The following is a 26,334-nucleotide window of genomic DNA, read 5'->3' on the forward strand; positions in this document are numbered from 1 at the left end:
CTGAATGTGGATGTGAAAGCATTAAAGGAGACTCCTTGCCAAAATGTGCATTAGGTCACATGGCACACAAAAGGAGGAATGCACTCTAAATTACTGACACATTTTCACAAGGACTTGAAGATGGGCGGGGTATAAATAATAAATTATTATTATTATTATTATTATTATTATTATTATTATTATTATTATTATTATTATCTGCCTCTGGTGTCCAACCTGCGTGATCCACCCCTAATCACTAGGCAACTTCAATAGGGGCACTTGGAGGGTCTGAAATACAGCTGGAGTAGCAAACTCTGCAGAATGTTACATATAACATGATACAAGCAAGACTTTGGTTCTATTACGTGTGGGGAACCTTTGGCCCTGCAGATGTTGCTGAACTACAACTCTATAATCTCTGGCTATTGCCTACGCTTGATGGGGCTGATGGGAGTTGTAGTTCAGCAACAACTGAAGGGCCAAAGGCTCCCCAACCCTGATTGCATCTCTCCAAAACCCACTGAGGCCATCTGAGCTCTTGTCTTGATTGCCAAGTGTTTCGCAGTCTCACTTCCTGTGTGTTATGCTGATCTTGTCAACATATCTTCTAGGAAATCCTCTAAGATACCAATCTACAAGAGTAAACCAAATGCTTAGAAAGCGGGCTCAGTGAATGAGTTCCATCAGAAAAGAAGCAGTGAGGAGGGGACACTGGATTCCTCCATTGCTTCTTTGAAAGGGAAACCTAGAATCACAGAATCACAGAGCTATAGTGTTGAAAGTGACCCTGAGGGTCGTCTAGTTCAACCCCCTGCAATGCAGGAATCTCAACAAAATCATACAAAGCAGATGCCCACCCAACCTCTCCTTGAAAACCTCCAATGGAGGACAGTCCATAACCTGAGGGAGACCATTCCACTGTTGAACAGCTCTTACCAAGAGAAAGTTCTTCCTAATGTTTAAGGGAATTCTTCCGGATTGAAGGTGAAATGGTGGTGGGAAAAGGAAGAAAGGTTCAGGATTGCTCTCCCATCAGTTTTCTGCTAGAAAGGTCCCTCCCAGCTCCTTTAAAGATTTGCCACCAAGCACCTATATTGGGGGAAAATGGGTCTGCCAGAGCCACAGGTAGTTCTGCCCTAGTGTGGGAACATCAGTTGTTTCATTGTAATCAAAGTAGAACCAAACCAAACCAAACCAAACCAAACCTGCATTCTGGAATGATGACTTGATGGGTTGGGGAACATGCTGGATGCTGTGGAGAGAACAGAAACATAGGAATATTTTTCCTTCCTGTGATGATGCTGTGATTTGGGATTACACAACAACATTGATTGATAGCTAGCATAAGCTAATGGAGAATACTACTTTGTACTGTACCAGAGTAAAGGCCCATCTAGGAGGGTCAACTATTATATGCTTCTTTATCCCAACAGCCCTACAACCAACACTGGGAGCAAACTGAAATATGCACTGTGCCTAGGAGAACTTAATTTGATCACAATTAAATTGAGACTGTAGCAGGGATGTTGGGTTTCTGAACCTCCAAAAGCTGCTGGATTTCAGCTCTCTTCATCCACCCTAACCATTTTTCAAGATGGCAGGAGCTAAGGTTAGGTAGGTTTGAATGGCATCTGAAGACCCAGTGATTCCACTTCTATGGCTTCAACATCGGTCATCTTCTTCCCCTGCTCTCATCACCTCTTTGTAGCCTGATGAAGAGTTCTGGAGAAATCTTGCACATCATTTTCTGACATTTTGGTTGGCCTGAAAAAGGTCTTACTCTAATGTGGATTTGGGAGGGTTTTCATAATGGGCCAACGTGGCTAACTTTGATTTTCATGTACACACCTCCCTCTTCCTGGACCAAGAACCAGACTTGAAATCAAAGTAGAGGAAATTCATTCAGAATGTAATAAAAATGCAGAAGAGGCAAATTTGAACACACTGAACAATTGTGTTCTCTTCCTTTGGGAAGAGAGAATGGTACTGAATTAATTAGAAAAGAAATGGGTTTATGAAATCCTTATCATATTTTTTTCCACTGACTTATTTCGCTGAATAATCTGCCTGTGCACATTCTGATTAACTCAATATGAGTTGCACAATTATGCAAGTGAAATCATTTTGAAATCTGTGGCTAGCTAGCCAAGATGGCTCTTTTCTAACTCCAATGTTGGAGGCAGTATGCCTCTGAGTACCAGTTGTTAGGGATCACAAGTGGGGATCACTGCTACTGTGCTCAGGTCCTGGTTGCAGGATTCCCAAAAACATCTGTCTGGGCACTGAGAGAACAGGATGGTGGACTGACAAAAGTGCTGGGCAGTGATCGATAAGAGCCTCACTTGCTTAATTCCTGCCTGCGCATGCAACTGTAAAAGGTACAAGAGTCCTACAATTAAAGAAGTCCGCAAATCTATTCTACATTGAGTTTTCAGCATGCTCAGGGTGCTCTATTGATAGTCCTGCCCACCATCATATTTCTCTGGTTGTGGAATTCCCTCCCATGGGAGAGACACTCGCAGAACCTCCAAGTGTCCCTATTTTCCAGGGACACTCCCAGATTTACAGAAGCCATCCTGGTTTCTGATTTGATCCCAAAATGTCCTGCCTTTCCTTCTCCATCAGAGAAATGATGGAGGGTATGGAGTTATCCGACCCCCGAGCCATCTGAAAGCAGCCATGTATGGGAAGTTTTTTAAGGTTTAATGTTTTATGATTTTTCATATATGTTGGAAGCTGCTCGGAGTGGCTAGGGCAACCCAGTCAGATGGGCGGGGGTATAAATAGTAAAATTATTACTATTTATATTGTTACAGAACAGGACATCCCTATTTTCATCAGAGAAACATTGGAGAGTATGCACTCATCCCCCTTACTGACATCTCTTTGGCACCTGCTGAAAACATTTTCAATCCATCCACCACACATGTGCAAAGATGGGTGGCCATTTGAACCTTTTCTATGCTTTATTCCTGTGGAATAATCAACTTCCATCAGCCTCAGCCAGCATAGCCAGCTGTACCAGATGATGGAAGCTGTAGTCCGGCAAACCTCTGCCCTGGTTGAGTTCAGTGCTGTTTCACCTCCCAACAGTTTCACCTCCCAACATTGTCCATTTCAAGGTTGCACTTTCCATAGTTGTGAAGGGAGTAGCTTCAATCTTGGGCCCCCTGGTATTGTTAGACTACAACTCCCACTATCCCTGATCATTGGCTGTGTGTGTGGGACCCTGGGAGTGACAGTTCAATGCCTGGGGGCCCAAAGTTGAAGAACGCTGATCTAGGAGACCTGGTCTTCAAACACATCTTAGCTGCCTCTGGTGCCCAACTTGTGTGATTCACCCCTAATCACAAGGCAACTTCAATCCACTTGTCTAAAAATTGTTGGTTTTTTGTGTGAACAGTCTGGCTCATTCAAAGATTGATTTCACACCCTAGCCACCCCTGCTGCCCAGCCTGAGTAGCCCACCCCTACTCACTAGGTGACTTCTTTTGTCTCAAAAAATTGTTCAGTTGCGGAGAGGTTTCGTTTTTTAACATTCTGATTTGAACTTCAACATACCGAACTGATGTGGAGAAAGACCAGAAGGGCACAGAGTACTTTAGTTGGAACTAAATGACTCTTACACAATACTCTTTTTCCCCTGATAACGGATTCTCTGCCAATCCAATTTCCTTCTTGCAGACACGCTGAAACGTCCTGCAGGCGTTACTCTTTGAAAGTAAACCCTTTTCTGCCTATATAAATATCTTCCAGAAAACTCCTCCAACAGTCTGCAGGAAGAAATCAAAGAGACTGAAGGACAACTCGTCTGGCTTAGAAGGTAAGCACACATAGCTTGAGAGGAGAGTGTCCAGTTTTCCCTAACACTGAATTCACTTCTTTGGCATGTAAATGACCAGGATATATCTATCAGGTGTATCCTTCACAAACATTGCATCTCTAAATTGGGAAAGCTACATGGGCTAGATTTCTCTCTAGAATGCGTGTGTTAAAGGCACAGGACTTTGTGGCTGAATCTGCTTCCCCCAAGGAGTCCTGGGAATTGTACTTTGCTAAGGGGGCTGCAAGTTGGTATTAAGCACAACAGCTAAGAATGGGGAGAAATTGTATTCATTTCTCATTTAAAGGTGAGCCTGCATAATTTGAACATTCTGAAGCAAGATAACTGAAACACAGCTATCCTTAGCCATTTCCTTCAGCCAAATACTTTTGAAAAATGCATATGCTGAGATAAAGTATATATTAAAACGTGTAGGGAGAAGCATACAAAATTAAATTGCTTTGCAGAAAGGTGTATATTATGATACATTTGTACAGAAATGTTGATGAATTTTCACGAGGGGTTTTTTTAATTGCAAATTGATCTGGAAGTGTGGGGAGCTGAATTTAAGATTAGAAAAAAATGAGAAACTGAGAAAATCCAGATGGAGAGATTTGCTCATCTGTAGCAATATCTAAATGGGGACCTCATATTTAGAGGCAGGATATTTCTCCATTCCATATTCTTGGGGACAAGTAACGTGGTGCGTTCCTTATCTGCCCTGCTTGTGAGCTGCCACATGCATCTGGCTGGGCTACTGCGATAAACAGGAGGATGAGCAAGATGGACCAGCACATTAGTTCTTATTTTCTTATTATTTTGTTTCAGCAAGGAAAAGAAGGAGAAGAGTAGACTCTCACACAGAACGGAATGATGAGTGTAACTGAACCAACAGCTCATAGCAATTCAAATGATGAGCTTGGGAGGATGGATATTTTCACTATAGTAGCCTACAGCCTTATCTTCCTGTTGGGGGTCACTGGGAATGGGCTGGTCATTTTCATCACCGGCTTCCGTATGAAGAGGACAGTCAACACTGTCTGGTTCCTCAACTTGGCCATTGCTGATTTCACATTCACCTTCTTCCTGCCCCTGATAATTACCAGTATAGTGATGGGAAAGTGGCCATTTGGCCAAGAGATGTGCAAGATCAGAAGCACCCTTAGCTACCTCAACCTTTATGCCAGCATTTACCTCCTCATAGTCATCAGCCTTGATCGATGTATTTCTACACTGTGGCCGGTGTGGGCTCATAATCACCGCACCCCTCAGCGAGCTTCCATTGTAGCCTTCAGAGTTTGGATCTTGGCTTTGGTGCTATGTTCACCACACTTTTATTTCAGCAAAGAGATTCCATATTCAGTTGACAAGAAGTGGTGTGACTATGATTATGGCAGCATTCAGGAACAAAAGAAGTTCACTCACAAAGCAATGACCATCAGTCAATTCATCTTTGCCTTCGTCATCCCCTTCAGTGTCACTGTCGTTTGCTATGGGGCAGTTGTTCTGAAATTGAGGAGGAACCAGCTGAGCCAATTAAACAAGACCATCAAGGTCATCACAGCAGTGACTGTGGCCTTTTTTGTCTGCTGGCTACCCTCTCATATCCTCTCTTTCTACAAGAAAGAACCAGGAAACCAGGAATCGCATTCAGAGCTTTTTATTATTGGTGAATGTTTGGCATACTGCTTGGCTTTCATCAACAGCTGCCTCAACCCCATCTTGTATGCCTTCATGGGTTATGATTTCAGGCAGAAGCTGAGGCACTCACTCCTCTCTGCATTTGAAAATGCCTTTGCTGAGGACAGTGCCCAGAACACAGGAAGCTCCAATATCAAATCATCAGCTGCATTGGAGCTCCAGTAAATAAATACAGTGGTACCTCGGGTTACAGACGCTTCAGGTTACAGACTCTGCTAACCCAGAAATAGTACCTCGGGTTAAGAACTTTGCTTCAGGATGAGAACAGAAATTGCACAACGACTGCACGGCGGCAGCGGGAGGCCCCATTTGTTAAAGTGGTACCCCAGGTTAAGAACAGTTTCAGGTTAAGAACAGACCTCCAGAACGAATTAAGTTCTTAACCTGAGGTACCACTGTATTGTTGTGTTCAGCACATTCACTCCAAATCTGCTCTTCTGCATTTCCCCCATATTCTGAATTAATTGCTTCTACTTTGATTTTAGCCCCAGTTATTGATCCAGGAATCATTTTATAATGAAATGATTTTAGAATGTTGTATCATTTTACTGTTGTTAGCCACTCTGAGCCCGGCTTCGGCTGTGGAGGGCGGGATATAAATAGAATTTTATTATTTATTATTATTATTATACGGGGAAAACAAAGTTAGTCATGTTGTCCCATTAACAAAATCCCCAATCCCACAACAGGGATTCTGAGACCTTTATTAGGCCCACAGAAATGTAAAAAATAATAAATAAATAAAATAGTGTGCAAGGTTTAGAGTTCCTCAGAACTCTTCATCGGGTAAGATAGTAAATGAACTGACCCCCAAACCTAGGAGATAAATAACTATACAACCTTTAGAAGACATCTGAAGGCAGCCCTGTATACTGAAGCTTTTGATGTTATTGTTTTGCTGTTTTTGCTTTACTTATTTATTTGTTTTTATCCTGCATTTTATTCTGTGAATCTCCCTGACATCTTATGATGAAAGGCAGTATATAAATCAAATAAATAAATAAATAAAGTTTGATGCTTTTTTATGTTTTTATGTGTGCTGCAAGCCACTCAGGGTGGCTGGGGCAACCCAGCTAGATAGGCAGGGTAGAAATAATAAAATGGATTTTGTTGTTGTTTTTATTGTTAATAATGCAACGATTCCTGGGTTCCCTTCAGTCGGGAGCAGCAACCTATATTTGCCTCTTTGAGGTTTCCAAATGCTGCAGGCAATGTTTCAGGTTCAGCTCTGGGGGGCTTACCTATTGCAATTTGGTTGAGTAGGAACTTTAAACTGTATGCCAGCATCTCTGTGCTCGCCTGTGAGTGACTCTATAGCGATCCTGAAACCATAGATGACATTGCATCAAAACCATTGTCATCCAACCTATCCAGTGCATATCCCTCTCTTTTTCCTTAATGCAAGCATGGCCAGACGTGGCCCTCCAGCTGTTTTGGGACTACAATACCCATCATCCCTGACCACTGGTCCTGTTAGCTAGGGATGATGGGGGTTGTAGTCCCAAAACAGCTGAGGTGCCTTTGGAGCCAGCCCTGCTGACTGATAGCCATCCATCCTCTGTATAAAAACCTTCAAAGTCGACCGCCCTCCAAGATAATCTGTTCGACTATTGTACAGCTGGAGGACCAAGTTTGGCCATGCCTGCTTTAATGTTAGAAGCCCAATCTTTTGGAAAAGTAGGTTTGCTGTGCAAGATCTTTTACTCTGTAGGCCCCAAGAGGATCCGTCCCAAAGCAGGTGGTATTGTGATCCCCATCCAAGCTCTGTTTCTGGCACAGGAAATTGATGCCATCATTTGCCTGGACTCAACAAGCCACCTTCAGGGTCCCTCTCGGGCTATTCCCATAGCAGGTCTCTCCATCCACTTGCCACTGAAGCTGGGGTGGAGGACTAGAACGTGGGGGGCAGATGCAGTGGAAGCCAGTGCAGTGCATTTGACTGCTACTGAGCCCAGGGCCATCTGGAATGGAACAAAAAGCCCGGGTGAGTGATGGCACCATCTCTGGGATATAAATATAGGCCCACAGTGCCACTACGACTCACTAGAGGGCAGTGCAAAGTGACTGCAGTTAAGCAGTGACAAGATGGTCCTATGCAGCAATACCGCCGTGACACCAGCTTCCTCTTACAGATGAGCTGTATATTTGCGACAATAAATGGATTAATGCTGTCTCTTGGTCAATGGAATCCTGACTTTGACATTTGGACAGAAGTGGTGGACAGTAATAGGTAAAAGCCTCACCTGCTGAATTTCTGGCTGTATGTGCAAATAGTAAAAGCACAAGAGAAGGAGGAGAAGGAGACAGGAGCACATTTAATCTAAGGATACTGAAGCAGGGCCAATGTTAGGGTTTGGTATCTGCAGACCCTGTCCCTATTTTCCAGGGACAAACCCAGATTTACAGAAGCCGTTCCGGTTTCCCTGTATAGGGAAGGTTTTTAATGTTTCAGAACCACCAGAAGGCCCTCAGAGCTGGACCTCAGTGTCTGGGCTGAATGATGGGGGTGGAGACATTCCTTCAGGTATACTGGGCTGAGACCATTTAGGGCTTTAAAGATCAGCACCAACACTGTGAATTGTGCTCAGAAACGTACTGGGAGCCAATGTAGGCCTTTCAGGACCGGTGTTATATGGTCTCGGTGGCCACTCCCAGTCACCAGTCTAGCTGCCGCATTCTGGATTAGTTGCAGTTTCTGGGTCACCTTCAAAGGTAACCGGAGCATGCACCACTCTGGCGAGACATATATTCTAGCAAAATCCTGCAAGATGCCACCCTACAGGAGGGAAACAGAGGCAGAAGGATTCCTTATTTTGGTTATAAGGTAAGCACACCTAGCTTGGAAGGGGAGGCTACATTGACACCTAACATTTCTTTAACAGAAGAATGACAGAGAGATACACAGCAGGTATATCTTTTACACAAATCCTGGGGGTGGTAGTTTCTTAAGGGTGCTAAGAGTTCATAGGAGACACCTGTTCCCTTCACAAAGCTACAGTTGCCAGATTGATTTAACAATCAATTCCTCTTCACAGGGAGTTCTGGGAATTGAAGCTCCGGCAGGAAGATAGGGGTCTCCTTACACATCTCAGCACCTTTAGCACAGCACAGTTACCAATGGCTTCAAGTAACTAGAAAGGAGAGTCTGACTAAACACCAGAACTTTCTGACAGTAAGAGCTGTTCAACAGCGGAAAGGTCTCGCCCTAAGAGAAAATTTAATGAAAATGATTTATAGGTGGTACATGACACCAGTCAAGCTTGCAAAAATTTACCATTTGCCCGACAATAAATGTTGAAAATGTAATGAGACTGAAGGTACATTCTTTCACCTTTGGTGGACATGCCCAAGGATTAAGACATTCTGGGAGATGATTTATAACAAAATGAAAAAGGTATTCAAATATACCTTCCTGAAGAAACCAGAGGCCTTTCTCCTGGGCATGGTCGGCCAATTGGTGCCAAAGAAGGATAGAACTTTTTTATGTATGCAACAACAGCAGCAAGAATACTCATCGTGAAGTATTGGAAGACACAAGATTTACCCACCCGGGAAGAATGGCAGATGAAGTTGATGGACTATATGGAACTGGCGGAAATGACTGGCAGAATCCGAGACCAGGGAGAAGAGTCGGTGGAAGAAGACTATTTACAGAAATACTGTAAAGACTATTTACAGAAATACTGTAAAATTAATGAATGTTAGAAAAATGTTGGAATGAAGTTATATTGCTTTAGTAGAAATGTTATAAGGAATTAAGTATAAATAGATTAATAGAGAATTAAAGGGAAAAATAAGGTTAGAATGTGTTAAGATAATTATAGGATAGAAAACAGAGGAAGATGGAAAGGAATTGCTGAAACAATTAACAGAAGTGGAATACAAAAAGGGAGGTGTGAGGAGGTCGTGGAAATAAGTGAATGAAAGATAAGGTATTGAAATTGTTTGATGTGTTTAATTGTTTTTGTTTTGTTTTGTTAGTTTAATGTGTTAGTGTTATGTAGTGTTTTTGTATTGTATTGTATTGTTTTTGTAGTGTTTAAATTGTTGGAAAAGTAATAAATATTATTTTTTTTAAAAAACCAACAACAGCGGAAAGGTCTCTCTTGAAAGGTTGTGGACTCTCCTCCATTGGAAGTTTTTAAGCAGAGGTTGGGTAGCCATCTGTCATGGATGCTTTAGTTGGAAAAACAGAGACACTGTATGTATTTTTTTGATTCAAGAAAATCTTTAATAAAAACAATTGAAAAAAACAGTATTCATGGCTGGGCATCGAACTCAATCGAGGACTTGTCCTTGGTTCTGGAAGTGCTCTGGCTGCTGTCCTCAGAAAAGGCGTTCTCAAAGGCGGAGAAGAGAGAGTGTTTCAGCTTCTCCTTGAAATCGTGTCCCATGAAGACATACAGGATTGGGTTGAGGCAGCTGTTGATGAACGTCAAGCCGGAGGCAAAGGGGTAGCCAATACGCAAAACCCCCAACAGCTCAGGCTGCACGAGAAGTTTTGTCTCGAGGAAAGAGAAGACGTGATAAGGGAACCAACAGATGAAAAAGGCCACAATCACAGCTGTGATGACTTTGAAGGGCTTGCTCGATTGAGCCAAACTGTCCCTCCTCAGCTTCAGGACAATGGCCCCGTAGCAAACGAGGATGGCACTGAAGGGAATGGCGAAGGCAAAGATGAACCGGCTGATGATGAGAGCTTGTCGGTTGAGATTCACTTCCTCCCTGGTCTTGCCATAGTTGTTAAAGCAGTTGATCACATTCTGATCGTTGGGGGATGGGGCGGTGTCCCTGAAATGTAAGTAGGGTGAACACAGCCCCAGAGCCAGGATCCAAACACCCAGCGACACAAAGGAAGCCATCCGGGGGGTCCGGTGGTTCCGAGACCATACAGGGCACCACACGGAAATGCATCGGTCGATACTGATGACCATGAGGAGGTAAACACTGGCAAAGAGGTTGAAGAAAGCAAGAGTGCTGATCAGCTTGCACATCACCAGGCCAGATGGCCAATGAGCATCCAGGGCAATATAGACAACAGTCAAGGGCTGAGGGAAGGTGAAGGTGAAGTCAGTAATGGCCAAGTTGAGGAACCAAATTGTGTTGACCGTCTTCTTCATACGAAAGCCGGTGATGAAAATGACCAGCCCGTTACCGATGACTCCCAGCAGGAAGGCGAGGCTGTAGATGATCATAGTTATAATATTGATCCACTTGTACAAGTCATAGGTCCCTCCATTGGCCTTCTTCCCCAGAGAGGGGACAATCGAGGCATTAGAAGCATTGTCGGGAACAGTGAAAACTGGCGGTAGAGTTGTGTACTCCATTCCCTCCAACAGAGACTTGGCAGTCGTGTTTTCTTTCTGTTCCTACCTGGAAAAAGAGAGAGAGAGACTGAGAAGAACATAAGGAGCTGAGCAAGGGGTTGGACCAGAGGAGCTCCAAGGTCCCTTTTCCTTGGCTGGATCAGATTAATATCCATCCATTTCCCACAGAAGACAATCAAATGTCTCCAGAGAAGGAGAGGGTAGCCTCTGGTCCCTAGCACTAATTAGACTCACCACGCTTCCCAGTTTCGCCTGTCAGGCCATTTTATCTAAGATACATCCACTTGCCCTATAAGACACCAACTATGTGGCTGGTGGAAACCTGGCTCAGTCAAAAGGGTGTTTGCACAGGAGTGTAGTGCTAAATTAATAAAGTATAGGGTCCCTTCATGATACTTGCAGCCATGTCACCTCACAGCCATGCCCCCTCAGTCATCCTCCTTATAGTCACAACCCTTCTAGGATGGTTTTTATTTTTATGTTTATTTATTGAATTTATAAATTTATTCACAGAATAAAATCAAGATATAAAACCACAAAATACATAATAAAAGCAACAACCCAATAGCCGCCCCCCAAACCCCACACATTTTAGAAGGGCATAGGATCATACAGCCATCTGGGTTGGTAGCGACTGCTACCCAAAACCCTAGAGAGCCATTGCCAATACTGAGCTAGATATGGTCTGACTCTGTACAAGACCACTTCCTGTGTGCCTATGATCCATTCTCCAGAGTTCGTTTTTAAAAAGGTTAGTTCTACACTTTGCTTCAAGAGAAGCTGCCTTCTTCAAGTTGATGGCATAGGGCAGGGATGTCCAACTCCTAAGAGACTGTGATCTACTCCCGGGGGGGGGGGGAATAGCAGTGATCTACCCATTGGGGGGACCCAAAGTTGCTGAGCTATTTTTAGGGGGGGGGGTGCACCATAAAATGCTCCCCAGGTACTAAACCCGGCAGCGATGTCTCCATCTTCCGTTTTTGCAATCGTGCACGATTGAGGGACAGAGTGAGGGGGCACGTCCGGATGCTCTTTCTACCCCGTTATCACCCGGGGATTGGCCTGTTGATCGCAGTTGACTGGTTGGACATCCCTGATCTAGGGCAACGGTCCCTAATGTGACACCCATGGGCACGATGGCATGTCAGAAGACTTGCTGCCATGCCCATGAGGCTCTCTGCCTGCTTTTGAACTGTTTCTTAACTTTCTTTTCCAGCAGAGCCACTGGGGGTGTTGCAAAACATAATGCCAACTGAGATTCCAGCCACCCAAATGATGTCACACTTAACTTGACACTATGCCCAGATCCCCTGTAAAAATGGCAACGAAAAGAAAAATTGGGGGGGGGGGGTAATTCCTAACATCTGCTAAAAGAAGATAGATAGATAGATGATAGATGATAGATAGATAGATAGATAGATAGATAGATAGATAGATAGATGATAGATAGATAGATAGATAGATAGATAGATAGATAGATAGATAGATAGATGATAGATATAGATAGATAGATAGATAGATAGATAGATAGATAGATAGATAGATAGATGATAGATAGATGATAGATTAGATAGATAGATAGATAGATGATAGATGATAGATAGATAGATAGATAGATAGATAGATAGATAGATAGATAGATGATAGATAGATAGATAGATGATAGATAGATAGATGATAGATAGATAGATAGATAGATAGATAAATAGATGATAGATAGATAGATGATAGATAGATAGATGATAGATAGATAGATAGATAGATAGATAGATAGATAGATAGATAGATAGATGACAGATAAACATATAGATATAGATATATATTATTGGGAAGAGAGCAGAAGGGGAGGGGAAGAATGTGTCTCTGCATTAGAGACAAGTGAATTGGTCTATTTCAGTCCCCCCCCCCCCATTTTTCCTTCTTCCAAGTGAATTGCTCCACATTTCCACATCTTCCTGTGGTTTGGTTTTCTTTCTTTTTACCCATCAAATTAACCCCAGCTAAGCTGTTTTGGTAAAGGCAGGTCCTTTTTCTGCCTTGTGAAAGCCAAAGATGTCCACAAGCCTCAAGAAGGTTAGCTTAAGCTCCTTCTTGGTGTGAGGTGGAAACATAACCAAGGATGACGAAATGCTGTTTCACAAACTGCGTTTAGATTACACAGTGGAAGAACGTGAAGCTGGGAGGGTGAGGTAGATCCTTCCGGGGGGGGGGGGAGTAGAGTTTCCTTCAAAGTACATAGCGCAGGGCGGGCTTCCCCTCTAGCTTAACAGTGGTATAAAGGGGGCCATTTTATAAAACACAGCTTCTGAAAATCTCTCCCAGCCCGAAGATATCACAAATTCTAGCTCTAAGCTATTTTGTAGAGATATTAAGGATCCAAAAGATCATTCCCTTATCATTCATCAATATGGGTTTGGAATCTCTGGTCCCCTCAGTACTTTCACAGGAGGAATTCTAGCACATGAAACTTAGGTTTGCACAGTTAAAGTGAATTAAAGCATTAAGTGCAATGAATCTATTTTTTGAATTAAAAGCAACAGACTCTTCATGGTTAGGAAAAGACACAGAAAAATATGGGATGAACAAATGATCCCCCCCCCCCGGAAGGTGTATAACTACTGCACAAGCAACCCAGGGTGAATGTTCATTGTCATATAACAGTTCCATGAACATTCAGAACAAATGTGTAATAAAGACCAGACAACTCTCGGGCCCCATGCTCTCAGCCTGGCGCCCCTGATGCCCAGATGCCCTGCACCCCTAGCACCTATGGGTAAGACAGCCCTGCTCAGTGTTTGGGCTGAACGATGGGCGTGGAGATGCTCCTTCAGGTATACTGGGCTGAGGCCATTTAGGGCTTTAAAGGTCAGCACCAACACGTCGAATTGTGGGAGCCAATGTAGGTCTTGGCAGTCACTCCCAGTCACCAGTCTAGCGGCCACATTCTGGATTAATTGTAGTTTCTGGGTCACCTTCAAAGGTAGCCCCGCGTAGAGCGCATTGCAGTAGCCCAAGCGGGAGATAACCAGAGCAGGACCTGATCCCAACTGCACTCTTGTGATTCTCAGCAACTGGTATTCAGAGTCCTATTCCCTCACACATTAGGATAGCCTTGGTGCTAAGGGTCTAACTCAAGAGAGACTAGAAGCAGAAATGGATGTGATTTAGGGTGCAGACGCTAGAGTCGTTTGCTATTTGTCAGTTCCAATAGCAACTGGCCAGCTCGGCACCTCCTGAGTTGATGCCTTGGAAAGGGGCGTCATTACTTCTGATTTTTGCAATCCGGCTGCCACCTCAAGAAAATACCAAATCCCACCAAAATGCATAAAAAATTTAAAATTAATCATTTTAAGAGAAAATAATTCTGCCCATGCCTTATTCTGTGAGGAAATGCTTTCAAAAATATGTACGTGAATGTGTTTTCTCTGAGGATCTTTAGAAAATTGCAGATCAATGTGGAAAGAGAAGGGAATGGGTTTAACCAGTGGAATCTACCGGGGTCAGGAAGAGACAGAGCTGTTCTTCTCCAAAGTTGAGCTACCTGCCTCGGGTCCTCCAGCCTTTACTCTCCTCTCTGTGTAGAACTGTTACTGCTCCCTTTCTCTCTCTCTTTCCCCAACCTGTGCTTTTTTTAACAGCTGCTTTTGGGACAGAGGCAGTTTTCCCCCTGAAGGGGATACAGTGATGAGCAAAGTTGCACTTACTAAATTTCTCCTGTTGTGCCTCTGTTCTAAGACCATTTCCCCATCAGGAAAATGGGAGATGACAACCCGCCTGCCCCACCTTGATGTACTTACGTTACACGTGGGGATGATGAGTTCTGCCGTGTCTCTGACTTCTATCTGTACTCTGGAAATGTGGCCGGATTCTGCTAAAACAGCACACTTTAATATTGCAGGAAACAGGAGGAAGAAGCAGAAAGAGGAAAGAGGAAGATGATTTACATTGTTGTGCAATTCAGTAAAAATTGAATGCGAAAACTAAGTACAGGACACACCGTTCAGTTTTTGTCCCGGAAAGCCGCAGTGGGAAGTGGAGAAAAGGGGGCAATTAGGTAATTTTTGGGTTTTTACAGGTTGCTTAGCCACCAGTGCTCTGATTCATGTGCAATTTCATACATAAGCTGGTTGTTAGATCTCCAAATACTGCAGTCAACTGCACTGTAAGCATCTTGTTGGAACTCTTAATATTGCATAATGAAGGGAATCATATTATGTCACATAGGATTGCTGTGTTTGCAAAATATATACATAAATGTTTCTCTATAAGGAAGTCAAGTGAGGTTATTCCATGTTTTTAAATATGTTTATAACAGAACTACAGAATGATAGGCCACACAAAGCTATAAAAAGATAAAGTGTGCAAGGTGTTTTGCTATGAGCAAACTTTTTCAGCAAAAGTCTGAATATAAAATATATAGAAATGCTGTAATACAGAACAATACTTTTTTTTTCAAGATGGAGGGAAGGATGGGGAAAGCAATTATCATATTATCCAAGGAAATCTTGGCATTACCTCATTAATAATTAGGACGATAGGGATGCGGGTGACGTTGTGGTCTAAAAACCACTGAGCCTCTTAGGCTTGCCGATCAGAAGGTCGGCGCTTTGAATCCCCGCGAAGGGGTGAGCTCCCATTGCTCAGTCCCAGCTCCTGCCAGCCTAGCAGTTCGAAAGCACATCAGTGCAAGAAGATAAATAGGTACAGCTCAGGTGGGAAGGTAAACAGCATTTCCATGTGCTCTGGCTTCCGTCACAGTGCTCCATTGCACCAGAAGCGGCTTAGTCATGCTGGCCATGTGACCCAGAAAGCTGTCTGTGGACAAACGCCGGCTCCCTCGGCCTGTAAAGCAAGATGAGCGCCGCAACCCCAGAGTGGTCTATGACTGGACTTAACTGTCAGGGGTCTTTATCTTTTTTAATTAGGACGATACACTGGATCTGGAGAAAGCCTAGCCCCAGATCACCACAAGCTGTCCCACCCAGAGTGATCCAGCGCTGTCAAAAGGCAGGGCAAATGAGCCATGGTGGAGGAAGGAGGAGAAGGTGGCCACTTCTAAAGGGTCTACTTTGCTGGTGTGTTACCTGTAGGACTGAACTCTCCTCTCACCAAGGTTCAATCCTGCTCTCTGCGGTATAATCAGGAGGAGGGTGGGGAGGAGATGCAGCATTTCTTTCTGCCCCCCCCAACCGCCTTGGTAATATGTCACCCTGTTGTGAGGCCAACATTTGATGCCCTCCCGCCAGCCCTCATGGCACTGGCTTAAGATGAGCTTTGGGAAGGAGGCACAAGGCTCTGGCAGGGTCCCAGAACCCTCCTACCTCCTTCCCAAAGCGAGCGCTTAATAATAATAATAATACCTTTATTGTCATTGTACAACCATTGTACAAGCCTCCCCCCACAAACACTCAATCTCTTATTGAACAACACACCACCTCGCAAGTCAATTTCCCTATGTTATTTTCAACAGTCTAACAGCCCACAGATAGAAGCTATTTTTTAGCCTGTTGGTACGGCTGATTATACTTCTATATGTCCTGTCCGAGGGTAGAAGATTAAAGAGGTGGTGGCCGGGGCGTGAGTCATCCCTGAGAATTTTTCTCACTCTCCTAAGGCAACGATCCCTTGCAATGTCATCTAGCAGACTCAAGGGACAGCCCATGATATCATGTGCTGTATTCACCACCCTCTGTAGAGACTTTCTGTCCATGGCTGTCAGGCCAGTATACCACACTGTGATACAATATGAAAGGACACTTTCTATTATGGACCGGTAAAAGGAGTTCATCAGTTGTTGTTTAACATTATTCTTTCGCAAGACCCTGAGGAAATGGAGTCTCTGTTGGGCCTTTATGACCACCTGAGTTATGTTGATTTTCCAAGTGAGGTCCTCACTAAGGTAAACTCCCGGGAATTTAAAGGAGGAGACTCTCTCCACACAGGCCCCCCCCCCCGATATACAACGGAGCAGGTTTCCCCTCTCTTCCTCCGGAAGTCCAACACCATCTCCTTTGTCTTACTAATATTTAGGTGCATGTTATTCTCTAAGCACCATGTAGATACTTGCTTACTGAGCTTTGAGAAGGCACCCTCATTGTCTGTGCACCCAGTGTGGCTACTCCGCTTGCGCTGCCCTAAATCTACCTCTGCAACCACATGTTTAATAGGGTTGATTGTTTATTCTTGTATAAATAAATGAAAACGTTTTTTAATTTTTTGTTTAACAAAATATTTATTTGGTTTTTCAACTTAAAATTTTACAGAGATATATCAAGCATAAATCCTAAAAACAAGATGGACTTCCACCCTTCCCTTTGTGGGTCCTATTATTAATCAATTCCTCCCGCATCTTTTATGATAATCCAAACCATTACCTCTTCCATTATGTCCAGAATTCAACCGTAGACTACAAGTGATATTCCAACCTTACTAACGATTTTAACTGATTACAATGGTCTTTAAAATATGTTATCAATTTTCCCCATTCCTTTTTAAAATTTTGGTCTTCCAGAATCCGAGACCTGGGAGAAGAGACAGTGGAAGAGGACTGGAACAAGTTTAAAGACTATTTACAAAAACATTATAAGCTGTATGAATGTTAAGAAAGTGCACGAAAGGAAACAACATGGCATCAGCAATTTAGTTGAAAGATATATGAGAATAAGTGGAAGTTAACAATAAAGATGAAACCTGAAGTAATGTTATGTCTAAACCAAGCTGTTAGGCATTTGATAAAAATACTTAAAGTCTGAGGCATAATATATGAGAACTAGAAAACAAGAATTGAAATAAGGTAATAAATTGCTGCTTATAATTTTATTACGGAGAACGCAGGAAAGGGAGATGTGAGGAAGTCCAAATAGTTATGAAAAAATGATGTATGAACAGTTATGTTTTTTTTTGTTATGTTTATGTTTTTGTCTACCTATGTTTCTTTTCTCTGTTACTTTTTGGTGAAGGTATCGTATATGTCTGGTGATTTTCTTTTGTTTAAAATTTGCAATAAAATATTGATAAAAAAATAAATAAATAAAAAATAAAATTTTGGTCTTCCTGATTTCTGATTCTTCCGGTCATTTTAGCCATTTCAGTATAATCCATTAGCTTCATCTGCCATTCTTCTATGGTAGGAACTTTATCTTCTTTCCATCTCTGAGCCAGTGAAATTCACACAGCCGTGAAAACAAAAAAAATTGGTGATCAGGGAGGGAACCCCTAATTTTAAAATAGGGCTTGTCCATGTGTAATAGCGTGTGTCAATCTGATTTTTTGGTGTGGTTCATTTCTGTAGATCATGGCACCAGAAGAGCTAGTATAAAATATACCCCTCAATTAATTTTCTTGACCCCGGTGCTAGTTCTTATCTCAGACGTGTCCTGGAAGCCACAGCTAAAACTTCCTTAATACTTTATGTAAAGATTAGGACAGCAATCTGGTGTTGTCAGCAAAATTTAATAAACTTCTCCTATAAGAAGGATGGGTTCTGCATCAATGCTAGAAAGAGAAACTTAGAATTTGGGAAACAAGCAAGATCATTTCTTCGGGTCAGTTCTCACTAGGACCATGTCCTTTCAAGCAAAGTAAACTAAATAAGCACTAGGCAGGATCTTAATAGGAAATAATAAAAAAAGAAACAAAAGAATATAGATGTTATGACAAATCACCCATCTGAAAGTTTTGCCAAAGGCAAGAGTTCTTTTGGATTCAGCAGCAATAAGGACACCAGTGGAGAGAAGTTCAGCGCTTTTATTAAGTAGCAGGTGTAATACAAAATGAAAAGCAGTGAAACAGTCTTAAAGCGGAATAACGTAACACAAGCAAGATAAGATACTACCCCCATTCAGTGATTGGGAGTTCCAGGGAACAACAACAGAGCGACTCCAACTGGGAAGTACATAGCACCCGACTGGGCAGGGCCTCCACTGAGGTTTAGACCCCATCTGCAAGATTTACATACTTTATTTTTTATATATAATTTTTATTAAATTTTCTGTTTTACAATTTAGAAGACTCATATAAACATCCTTAAGATATCAGTGACTTCCCTTCTTCTCTTTCCATGGTTCATTCTGCATTTCATAAATCTCTTCGTATTTTATATAAACTAAACCATTTGGTATTCCATTGTTACATCCATCAAAACTTATTTACACTGTTGAATTTATCTCTTTATTTTTATTTTTTAAAAATATTTTCTTTAAATATTAATACGGGACATTACAAAAGAATAAAGAATAAAGAAATACAAAAAAATACAAAAAAAACCCCGCTATGAAACCACTCGGGGTCTCCCAGCCCCACTCTCACCTGCCAGCCCAGCCAACCTCCACCAGCAGCCTGAGTTTTTTTGTATTTGTTTTAAAACACACACACACACGTTGGGGGGCAGGCATCGTCTTAACCATTCAAACTGGTTGGTAAGTTCAACACTGCGTTAACAGTTTTAATCTCCTCGGAGAGAAAAATTGCACATTAAAAGGACCCAAAGTGTGAGGTTCTGTACAGCTATACAGGAAGCAGCAGCAGCCGCTGCACTGCGTCCAGACTCTCCGCCCGACCACAGGGCAAGTCGAGGGTCAGCTCAGGAAAAAAGCCAGGCTAAAGCGGGCGGTCACTCTGCTCGCTGCCACCCCTACCCACCGGGGCACTGCTGTGGGCAGCCCAGGCAGGCGCCCCCGTTTCAAGTCAGAGAAAGCGGCTTCCGGACAGGCGAAACGGAAGTCAGGGATCCCAAGGTTTTGGTACCACGTTTTGTCAGGGAGGGGTTTTAATGGGGGGTGGGGGTGGGCAGGAGAAAGGGTGCTTTTGCAAAACAGCGTCAAAACCCTTTGGAAGTCAAGCCCACTTCACTTACCTGGCAGGGGAGACACCTTGATCACTGTTGAATTTATCTCAATGCTGCCAACGTTTTCCAGTGTACACAATTTCCCCCCATATATTCCAATCTTCCAACATTTCCCAATCTTCTCTAAATGTATGTTCTTCCTGTTCTCTTATCTTATACAGTGGTACCTTTGGTCTGAACAGGATCCGTTCCGGAGGCCTGTTCACAACAGGAAAAGCCCGCAACCTGAAGCGCTGTATCTGTGCAGGTGTGTGGTGTGATTTGGTGCTTGTGTGCATGCGCAAAGCACGATTTAGCACTTCTGCGCATGCACAAATGGTGAAACCCATAAGTAACCCTTTCTGGTACTTTCGGGTCACCATGGGACGCAACCTGAAAAAACGTAACATGAAGCAAACGTAACATGAGGTATGACTGTATTTTGAGTCTGCAAGCTGTGCATAGTCCATCAGCTTAAGTTGCCACTCTTCTTTAGTTGGGACCTCGCTCATTTTCCATTTGGGGGCTAACAAAACGTGGACTGCAGTAGTGGCATACATAAATAACCTTTTTTGACACCTGGGAATTTCCATCTGAATTATTCCCAATGAAAAGGACTCTAGTTTTGTTTTCTGTTTTTTAAGTACTTTTGGAAGATTTCCTGCTTGTTTCCTGCTTGGCAGGGGGTTGGACTCGATGGCCCTTGTGGTCTCTTCCAACTCTATGATTCTATGATTCTAAGATTTACATACTTTAGACCATGGGTAGGCAAACTAAGGCCTGGGATCCACCCCAATTGCCTTCTCAATCCAGCCCATGGACGGTCCATGAATCAGCATGTTTTTACATGAATAGAATGTGTCCTTTTATTTAAAATGCATCTTTACTGTCAAGGGTTTTTGTAAAATGTTATGTCTATCTTTTCCCAGTTGTTGCTGTTCTCCATCATGCCTTGGGTGGAGCTGATATCCCATTGTTGTTTCAGAAATTTCTCCATTGCTCCATCCCATGCTTCGATGTTTTGCAACTTTAACAACAGAAAATAATTTCTTCTATCTTTCCTGAATCTTTCAACATTCAACTTCATTGCATACACAACCATAGAATTTCAGAGCTGGAAGGGACCCTGAGTGTTAAGTTGTGGGTGAACATATCAGGCGACGCAGCGATTTCTTCAAAGCAGCTCTTTATTTGTAAGCTGGAACAGAACTGAACAGCAAACAGCTCAGCCGGCTTGCTTTTATAGGCAGCTGGCTGTCAACATTGTAGCAACAACAACCCAGGGTTTCCCGCCTAAAGTAACTGACATGGACCTGAGTGAAAACTACATACACAATACTCCTGGTAGCCAGGGTGAGAATTTCAATACATAACACTGAGGATGACCTAGTCCACCCTCTTGCAATTCAGGAATAGGTAGCCATCCCATATGGGGATCGAACCTGCAGCCTTGTTGTTATCAGCACCACGCTCTAACCAACTGAGCTATTCAGGCATGTGCACAAGTTCAAGTGTTATGTGAGTGGGAGAAAAGCTTTTCCTTTCCCACTTTTCTCCATGTCACGTGCAATTTTGTAAACTTACATCAGATCCCGTCTTACACATCTTTTCTCAAAACCGCTTCATCATTCTGGTTCCTCTTTTCCACTCTGCATGATCTTTCCTGAGGTGACGTGACCAGAAGTGTACCACAGTCCGTGCCGGATTTACATGTAAGCTAAACAAGCTATAGCTTAGGGCCCCACTCTCTTGGGGGCCTCCAAAAAAATTTAAAGGAGAAACAACAACTGGATGCACATTTCCAAAATATAAGATAAAAAACCCAAATAAAATAAAACCTACATAGAGCAACAGTGTTTTGTGTTGTGTAGGCTCCTATGATGTAAGTAATGGGCCCCGCCTGCTAGCCTGCTCCCCTGATATCACTGGTTTGCTCATTTCTATATATAGGGTGCCTACATTCTGCATGTGCAAATAGCTTTAGATACCTATTAGGTCCATAAATATAGCATATATTCAACACAAAAAACAGAGACAATTTGTTGTTGACAAAGGACAGCTGGACATATAAGGGCCCCCGTTACCTTCAATAACTTAGAGTCTCATAGGAGCCTACACAACACAAAACACTGTTGCTGTATGTAGGTTTTAATTTATTTGTTTTTTATCTTATATTTTGGAAATGTACATCCAGTTTTGTTTTCCTTTAAAAAAAAAATTGGGGGGCCTCCCAAGAGAGTGGGGCCCTAAGCTATAGCTTGTTTAGCTTATACATAAATCCGGCATTGGAATGACCTCATGTGGGCTGGTCACATAATAGTCCAATGCTATATTTACAAGCTGAGTGCATGAAGTCTGGTAAAAACTATTCCAGTACGTGGCTGCGTATGGAACTGCAAAGCTAATCTACATTTGTAATTAAGAGGCATGAGCCCCCAAAGCTGCCGCTCATTCGGTTTAATCTTGGGTGCATGTGACCTTGTACATGTGCCTTGGAGCTTCTCTCTGCATTGGCATGATGTCATTCCTTGAGGCAGCAGAATTCAAGAATGGCCACATATGCATGTGATCGCATTGCCTTTCCCACGGAGGAAAAACATGCATCCTCCTTAGCACTTCGTTGGAACCTCTTGCATCAGTGGAGCCTTCCTCTTGTTCGGATCCCAAAAAGCGTCAGAAAGAAGAAACAGCATATCAACACCCTACAGAACAATACAACAGAGAGATTAAGAATATAAGAAGAGCCGGGTGTGGATCATCAGTTTGTATTTGTATGCCCCATTCCCTCACACTTGCATTCAAAGTGGCTCACAACATATTCAATGAACTGTGACAACAATCCAAGCTCAAATTAAGAACATAGGTAAAGGTGTAGCATCCTGCTTGTGGTTAACGCTTAGCTGGAATGAAATATTCAACGCAGCAATAGAGAAATTAAAATAATTATTTATTTGTCAGACAAATAAATGAGAGGCACAGTGGTATATGGTTACCAAGCTCTGGCCTGGCCTCCTGCCATTATGGCCAGCACTTATATTCCCTTAATCCAGCCCCCTTTGCTCCTCCTTTGGCTGCCTCTGTCCAATCAGCCTGGTTGGATTTCCTATTGGCTGATTGCTATATCCAATCCTAAAAGATACACCCATATCCTCCTGTCCTTATATGGAGGACAAAGAGCTATATATTGTTACATCTATAAATGACAAATAAGTAGTAATATATCTTACATGTGTCTCAACAAGGAATCTTAATTACCAGCTCACCTCTTGCCCTCCTTGCCCTATTGCCTTCTAAAACAAATGGTTAATCTTAAATTTTTATCTTAAACATATGTCAAGGATCTTGAGTTTCACATCAACATTGAAAGATATCCTTCATTTGAAGGTTTCTAAACAAATGTCTGACAGCCATATATCAGGACAGCCCAGATGGCGTCTCTTTGTCTAGCAAGAGGGCTGGGCTGGTGTCTGACTTAATTCCAGGATAAATACAACTCTTTACAACTATATGAAATAAGAATCTAGCATTTCTAAATCCTTTGCATAATTACATTTAAGCCAATATATTTAATACACAACACAGATAGCCTCTTAAAAGGAATAAGGCCTTTTTAAAGTAGAGAGAGAAAGAAAAAAGAACTCAGTTTAAAACAGTTTCAGAAGAAGCCTCCCCCCCTTCAGCCAGCTGCTTCAGCCAGCTGCTTTGTTTCCATTAGCTCTTCCCAACATTTATTGAAACTCTCTCAGTTTAAGAAACAGCTTTAAAAAGACTTCCCAAAAAGCCTCTCTTTCTGCCAGCTAGATGCTTCTCCATTTGGTCTTGGCCTTTTTAACCTTAGAAGATCTGGCTCATTTTACTGGGAGGCACATTGGCATCATTTTACTATTTACTCATTCCTAATCATGTTTATCTCTGCCTTTTTTATCTTCTATAACATGTAGGGTCAGTGCCTTACTCAGTCTGTAATTTCAGCTTTTACGACTTTGAGATTTGTTTTCTGCTATCAATCAAAAGGGGCCCCTTGTCTAAGAGGAAGAAAACACTGTCAGTATTTTCTTAAGCAGCTAGCCTTCTTGCCTGGCATGAAACGTTTGAAAATCTTTTAGGCTCTCTCTTTAATATACAAGTCCTGATCAAACATTAATAAAATGCAGGCTTATGCCTGATGCCTCATTCCCCCCTTTCAAGCTCAAGGACCTTCATCCCAAGTGTCCTTGATAGCTTGACCTTCATCATGTTCCTGAGGTAAAGCTCGGTATAGGGCCATGATATGAGGTAGAGTTTCATTTGAAACCATCTTGCTAATTGTACTTCTAAAACATGAAATGATACATGGCATCATACATAAAACCATTACCACTACTGTCAAGAAAAACAAGCAAGACAATAGTATCCCTTTGAGTCCTGTGACATTAGGTAACCAATTGGTGAGCCATCCCATATCCCATCCTTCCCATGTTTGTACTGGGACATGTGCTATATTCTCCATCTTTGTGGCCAACACACGGATTGCCTCACCATTATCTGAAATGTTAAAGCAACAGGCATTCCCTGTCAAGTTCAAGACTCCACATAGGCCTCCCTGCCTGGCAAGTACATAATCCATTCCCATTTTCAGCTGCAAAATGGCGGCTCTACTTTCATCCAACTGTTGTGCAATAAGTCTCAAACTCCGGGCCGTTGCATTGGTTACAAGTTCCACTACTGCTTGCAATCGAATTATTCTGTTTAGATTATAAATAGGATCCCGTGCCCCTTGTATGAGCTCACCAGGATTCCAGGAGGCAGGATCATAATAGGCTATAATGCGCTCTGGTGGCCAATCATCAGTACCGCTCCAACTTTGGGTACTTCCTCCTGCTATATGAGAAATATCAGCGTTTCTTCGTGTTCGCTTGGCCAAATTAGTGGGCATAATCCACATTGGTGGTAATACCCATCCCAGGAAACAAGTCCCACTCCATTTGGAGGGGAGTTTCTTGTATGCCCATTCTCCACATATCCACCACAACCATCGGGTCTGAGGTCTTTGGTACGTGGAGTACAGAAGGCGAAATAGCAAAAGAGGTAGAGAGTTCACAGTGCAGTATGTTAGATTGCCTTTTTCTGTCACAGTTATGTTCCATACCACTTTCCATGCATGAATAAAAGGAGGTGCACAGGGCAAGGCATTCCGAGTTCGATAGGTAGTATCGTGTGCCCAGGTATTCTTAATATTATCCCAAGTATAGTGACAATGAGAAGAGCCTATCATAGTAGAATCAGCTGCATCTGATGATTTATGTACACAGAATTCCCCTTGTACAGGTATAACTCGTAATGGTTTAGTTGAGTTCCATCCGGGGAAATTCTGTACTTCTGTTTGGTGTGGTATTTCGCTTACCATACCAATGGCATCTAATGGTATCGGTAATAAGGGCATACCTCCTTCTGAATCATCTGGCCCAAGAGAGCAAACAAGGCAATTGGTCCTATTTGCAACATTGGCTACCATTTCAGCTAAACCTACCCACATATTGTGGTCATGGCGGAATCCATATTTAGTCAATTTGGTCAGATTCAAGGACCCTTCCCCTTCCCAAGGGATCAGGATTAATAGAATCATGTTGATGTCTAGCATATGCATTCCTTCCACAAAAGATTACCTTATAGTGATAGCAAATAAATAGTAGTCCCAATATAATTCCCCCAGTGACAGGAATGGGGAACCACCAAGACCAAAACATATATCCCGAGGATCCCCAATGAGTAATATCTGATAATTGTTCCACAAGGGGGTGGGCAGTCAATTAATTGTATAAGAGAATCTTTCCTTTCACAATCGCTGGTTCAGATGCTCCTCAAGCTTCAGGCGTGCGCAGGTCAGCCAGCTTCCAGGTTGTGGCTGCAGCAGGCCGGTCGTCAAATGTTGCCCGTGACCTAGCCCGTTCCCGGTAGGGCTAGATACAGGGGTTTTTGGAGAGAGTCAGTTTAAGAGGATTAGAGGGGTCACCTTTGCACGTCCAACTGCCTTCGGACTTCTTCAAACGGGAGTGATGAATCCAGGGGGTCACCTCAGCTACCTTCACCGCTGTTGGAGTAGAGAGCAAGACGGTGTAAGGTCCACGCCACTTAGGTGCAAGTGGATCACGTTTCCACTCTTTCACCCATACGCTATCGCCAGCCTGGAACTGATGAATCGGCTCGGCAATGCTGCACGGCGTGCGCTCGAGGGCCCACCTGTTAAGAGAAACAAAAACACGGGAGAGAGATTGCACTTGTCCCTGTGTCACATGGTCTCCTATTTGTTTAAGATCAGCTGAAATATCCTGAACAAAGGAGGGCGGTCTCCCATACAGGAGCTCAAAAGGTGACAACTTAAGTCTTTTTGTGGGTGCACACCGAACACGAAACAGTGTTATGGGTAACACATCTACCCATCCCAATCCCGTTTCCTGGGTTAATTTTGCCAATTGGGTTTTCAGAGTCCGATTCATTCTTTCAGTTTTCCCTGAACTCTGAGGCCTATAGGCTGCATGCAGTCTCCATTTCACTTGTAGGACTCGACATACTTCTTGTACTACTTGATCAATGAACGCTGGCCCATTATCACTTCCAATGCATCTAGGTAACCCAAACCTCGGGATCAATTCAGTCAGGAGTCTCTTAGTTACCTCTCGTGCCTTTTCAGTTCGGGT

At 42.9% G+C, this 26,334-nt stretch overlaps 2 pseudogenes across 3 annotated transcripts in view; one reads left to right on the forward strand and one right to left on the reverse strand.

Annotated features, from left to right (window-relative positions):
* Positions 1–3,688: 3,688 nt before the first annotated feature.
* Positions 3,689–26,334, forward strand: part of LOC308590124 (chemerin-like receptor 1 pseudogene) — a 284,026-nt pseudogene continuing 261,380 nt past the window's right edge. Inside the window, exons 1-2 of one of the 2 annotated variants that reach the window (XR_014013313.1) lie at positions 3,689–3,805; positions 4,634–5,708. The product of XR_014013313.1 is annotated as a chemerin-like receptor 1 pseudogene (transcript). Of the gene's footprint in view, positions 3,806–4,633; positions 6,078–26,334 lie in introns of those variants that run through there. The other variant, XR_014013314.1, reaches the window with a different exon arrangement.
* LOC308591369 (chemerin-like receptor 1 pseudogene) lies at positions 9,713–14,714 on the reverse strand (annotated as a pseudogene). The gene is made up of 2 exons (XR_014013315.1): positions 14,631–14,714; positions 9,713–10,879 (listed from the first exon to the last, which is right to left on the reverse strand). The product of XR_014013315.1 is annotated as a chemerin-like receptor 1 pseudogene (transcript).

This window comes from Podarcis bocagei (assembly GCF_964188305.1).
Source record: "Podarcis bocagei genome assembly, chromosome: 7".
In the NCBI taxonomy this organism is placed as follows: domain Eukaryota; kingdom Metazoa; phylum Chordata; class Lepidosauria; order Squamata; family Lacertidae; genus Podarcis; species Podarcis bocagei.